Source organism: Peromyscus eremicus, chromosome 17 (assembly GCF_949786415.1).
Source record: "Peromyscus eremicus chromosome 17, PerEre_H2_v1, whole genome shotgun sequence".
NCBI lineage: Eukaryota > Metazoa > Chordata > Mammalia > Rodentia > Cricetidae > Peromyscus > Peromyscus eremicus.
The window spans coordinates 45373056-45378495 of record NC_081433.1 but is presented as its reverse complement, the minus strand read 5'-3'; positions in this window follow the sequence as shown (position 1 = coordinate 45378495).

The following is a 5440-nucleotide window of genomic DNA, read 5'->3' as shown; positions in this document are numbered from 1 at the left end:
CTAGCTGACAGGAAGTGGTACGGAGGAACCAGGTGTAGCTAGGGTTCTTAAGTAGGGGCTGAGCAGAAGGATGCCCTGTTTGGGGAGAGACGTGAGCTAGGAGAGAAGGTTAGCTACTTGCTCTTCAGCCTCTCCGAGAGAGCAGAATGTCACTTCAACCTTTGAATCCTGAGTTCTATAGTCGGATAGAGATCTAGTTAAAGTTCCCTTTAGCAGCCATGATAGAGCTGATGCCTGAGGGAACAGAATTCCTGCCTGGCTACAGCCAGTGCTGGGAACCACTACTGATAGGTGCAGAGTCTCAATTGCCAATTAGGACAGCGGTTGCTTAAGGGGCAGTTACTGAATTTAATGAAAAACAACACCTATGAACTCACAGGGCCTGAGACAGCATGCAGAGGGCCTGTATGGGTCAGCACCAGGACCGTTGCATATGTATTATGGTTTCTAGTTCAGAGTGGGTTTCTGTGTCTTCTGTCTTCTCTGTGTGCTTTTCCTTCTTGTCAGTTTTTACTGTTTCAATTCCTATGTATTTGTTTTCACTTATTTTATCATATTATATTATATTAATTATGTTATTATCCCTTAGAAGCGTGTTTGTTTCTAGTGAGAGACAGAATGGAAGCGGATCTGGATGGGGGAGAGATGGGGGGGGGACTGGGAGGAGTGGAGGGAGCGGAAACTGTAATCAGGATATATTATGTGAAAACAAAAATCTATTTCCAATAAAAGGAAGTAAAATAAAGAAGTCATTAGTCTATATCACTGTTTTCTTCTGTGAAAGTTTTTAAAATGTTTTAATTTGCATTTATTAGTAAAGTAGCTAAACACTTTTCTATTATCTGAAGTTCCATATTATTTGATCTCTCTGTTTTCTCTTTTGTTAGAGTTGTGTTGTGTGTTCACGCATGTGTGTGTGTGTGTGTGTGTGTGTGTGTGTGTGTGCTCACCTGCCTGTAAACAAATGACAGAAGAGGGTACTTCGTCTGTTCCTTCAAGGCAGCAATCACAGGTGGACCTCTTGTCTCTACTCACCTCAGAGCTAGGATTCCAAGTGTTTACAGGGACATCTGTGTTCTTATGTGGGTGCTGGGATCTGAACTCTGGTCCTCATGATTGAGAAGCAAGTGCTCTTAAACACTGGCCTACGTCTCAAGCCCCACATTCTTTTTGTTTTCTATCATCCAATCATTTGGTGTCTACTTCCCTGCCTTTTCATTGATCAACTTTTCTGTACTCTCTAGAAATGAACAAATTTAATTTCTGCCATTTCATAATTGTGGTGTTTTCTGAAAGCCCCCATTCATACACACATATTGTTTTCTGTTTCAATTTCCATGGGTAATATTGTTTGAATCTTAGATGGTCTTTTAATAAAAAAAAAACCCTGAGGCAGATATGAGGGTGAAAACTGAAAGATCAGAGAAGCAGAACAGCCAGCCACTAGTTCTTACCTCTACGAAATCCTCAGCCTAAAGAGAGTGAGTTCCTGTTTCCTCACACCTTATGTACCTTTCTCTGCCCAGACATCATTTCCTGGGATTAATGATGTGTGTGCTTCCCAGTACTGGGATTAAAGGTGTGTACCACCACACCTGGCTCTGTTCTCAGTGTGGACTTGAACTCACAGAGATCCAGACAGGTCTCTGCCTCACCAGTGATAGGATTAAGGGTGTGTGTGTAACCACTGCCTGACCTCTGTGTCTAATCTAGTGGCTAGCTCTGATCCTCAGGCAAGTTTATTAGGGTATACAATATATCATCACAGGTAATTACGTGGTTATATTTCTAAGAGATTGTGATATTCATTTCAAATGTTTTCCTTTAAGTTTCAAATGAAGATGTTAATATGTGGATAACTATCAATTTTAAGATATTTGTTTTGCCCATTGAAGAGCACTGTATATACAGTGCATTTACTATGATATTTTTTTTATTTACAACACTCAGTAGAGTTGTGCTGTTCAATTTGGAATCACACTTACCACTTACTCCATATACACCAATGTTTTTTTTTTAATTTTCAAAAATTTTAATCAAAATATAATTACACCATTTCCCCTTTCTACCTTTCTTCAGTCTAGTCCCCCCGCTCAAGTCAATGGTATTTTTTTCTTTGATTATTTATTGTTACATATATATTTAAATGCATAAATATATAAATACAATATGCTGAGTCTGTTCAGTATTGCTTGTGTGTATATGATTTCAGTGCTGATTACTTTGTATTAGATAACCAATCAAGATCTTCCCTGGGAAAGACATTCTCAATCTCTAAGCAGTCATTGGACTCTGGTAGTTCTTGGTATAGAGGTGGGGCCCCAAGGGTTTTCTTCTTCTAAAACAGCATGTCTATTGGCATTGTCCTCGTTCAAACCTTGTTAATTTGCCATATTGTTGAGGTACCATGGACATAACTTCTCTGTTGTTCCTAGGAGACACAGTCTCAGAGGAGAGTTCCTGATCCTCTATCTCTTACAATCTTCCAGCCTCCTCTTCCTTGCTGTTCCTTGAGCCTTAGGTGCAGGAGCTGTGTTATAGATACATCCATTGAGTCTGGGCCCCGCAATCAGTTGATCTCTGCATTTTGACCAGTTGTGGTTATCTACAACAGTCTTCATTTTCTGCAATAAGTAAATAAATAAAAATTTTAAAAACAGCTTCCTTGATGCAGGGTGAGAGCTGTACTTGCTTGTAGGTATAAAGATATGTTTCAGAATGCAGTTAAGAATTATTATTTTCTATCTAATGTGGTCCTAGTAAGTTTTCCTCTAAGATCTATGTCCTCACTAGTCCAAGGTAGTTGGTAGGTTTCTAGTCCGAGATGTGATTTCCTTTCTGTTCAATAGGCCAATGTGTATTTTTGGTTTGTCATTCTAAATGAGAAATTGTGGTCTATAAGTTCCTAATTATTTGCAATAATATTTCATAATTTTGTTATGTAGTAACACATTACCTTACTTATTTTCAAGTAGTTCAAGTTATATTGTCTGAATTACTACCAACAAATATAATTCCCCCATCCTGTGAGAATGATTTCATGCTGAGTCTGATGGTAGCAGGATATTTTGTTGCAATTTTTAAATTTGTTTCCTTTTTTTTTTAACTAATTTTTCTGTGATATGAACTTTCCCTGGAGAGGAGAAAAGACAGCTGTTCACTCCAGATGGGCACCAACAACAAGCGGAAGAAATGTTGTACCAAAATCTAGAACGGTTAAGGAGTAAGTTTAGTTTAGGATCACTGACAGAAGCAGGAGCAACTTCTGGGTGGGTGAATCACTGAAGAAAACTCCCTCCCTAGTAATTGTTAAACTGCTTATACACCGTGTGCGTGTGTGTGTGTGTGTGGGGGGGAATTTAGGAGAGCCAGAGCATGTCTTGCACAGAGGACAGAATTCCACCAAATATCTAAGTCTAAATGATGACACTTCTTACTTTGGTAACTTCTACAACTATTTATTTTGTCGTGCAAGCTATTCAAATAAAGAATATCACAAAAATTTTAGCCTGGAATAACTGCCTTAGAAATCTAAAACAGAAATGAAAGGTAAATTACCACCCTAGCCATCCAACAATTTCTCAGGACTACATCATAAATCGTTTACAGTCCAGCATCTCAGTCATCATTCATGAGGTAATAATGGATATTTGTGCATTGATTAAAAGATGAAAAGGTGCGTTTGTTATCTCCTAATAATTGGTTTACTGTTATGAAGACATTTCATAGTCTAAGATTGTTTGAATCCCTGTTCAATTTAAGCAAAGTGCTACTTGTCTTGTGAATTTAAAGAACAGCTAGTGAGTGATTGTGACAACATGCATTTAGTTGGTTAAAGTTTTTTTTTTTAAGTTCTGTGAAAAAATTAGATCATAATTTTTTTAGACAGGAGCTATCATAATTTCGTACTGTACTGTCATTTTTGTTAACATGTCTCTGCTCTGTTAATTCTAAAAATGGCTTAACATCTGAAATCCTATTCTCTAAGTTTTCTCTCATTTATTCCTTTAAATAATTTCTTACCAAAAATCTGTTATCATTAGTAGAGATGGACCGTAAAAAGAAATAAATTTAGAAATAAATTCTAAATATTTTACAGTACAGTAGCATATTTTACACTATCTAAATATTTTACAGTATTATAGGATACAGAATATTCTCAGCATATATAAATGGTGAAAGTCTGAGGTCACATATATGACAGTTACTCTGACCTGATCATTACACATTCTATGCATATATAGAACATAATCTGTTTGTTTCTGTCCATCAGTGAAATGTAAAAACATACTTTAAAAGACAACCCAGTGTTATAGGAATCTAGTGTTCTTAGACAGAATGATAAAAGTATTTCCTACATTTAAATTGCTCATGGTCATGAGAGAAACAAAGGACAAAATATTAGAATATAGTCCAGGATGATGAACAGTATATCCAACAGTTAACTGAAGGAGAAAGAAGGATTAAGTAACCAAAGAAACTTTACAGAGGAAGTCATGCTTGAGCTCAGTGGGAGCTAAACAAAGACAGGGAAAGCTTATTCACAGGCTGATGGATGGAGCAGCATGCACAAAGACCCAGAAAGTGAGGGACAGCAGACAGCCAATCACCAGCAGCTGCCTCCACAGACTCAGGTCTTTAAGGCCTTGTTCACTACTAATAGTACTATACTTGAGATGCTGGAGACTGTAGTTGATAGAATCTAGCTGGAGAAACTAGGTCACCAGTGTGTGCCTTTGAAGAGTATCTTGTGACCAGTACATATTGTCTTTCTGCATCCCAGCCACCATGAAGTAAGACATTCTTTCCCCCAGTATTGAACTATTATATTCTGCTTCACACCAGCCCAGAAATGTCAACCAGGCAACAATGGTGTTTAACCTCTAAAATCATAGGCCAAAATAAATCCACCCTCATTTTACACTTTTATGTCAAGTATTTGCCGCAATGCTGAAAAGTCTAGCACAAAACGATTTTGATTCATTCTTGTCCTTAACATTGTGTTTTATATAACTGCATTACACAATGATACAAGGGTAAGAATTTTCTTAAGCTCTATGGCCAGGACCCTTGTTTCTTATTTCAAGTAGTCACTGCCAAATCATCCAAGGCAAATCATCTGAGGGAAAAATGTTCCCATCCTTCAGTCAACACAGGTTCTGATTGTATACCAACTTATGGGTACTCTTTTTCCCTATAAGGCATGCCCAGACTATATATAACATGATTCACTGAGGGGATAGCTCAAACACATTTAACATGACAGCTATATAATCCCATACATGTAATGCAGTGGAAGGAGTGTGGCAGAAATGAGTACTTTCACGTGGTTGATATCTATACCACCTTATCAATATACTCCCAAGGTTGGATGATTTCCACAGCTCACTGAACATTGAATGGAAACTTGACCTTGCAGATTATTCTATGTGACTGACAG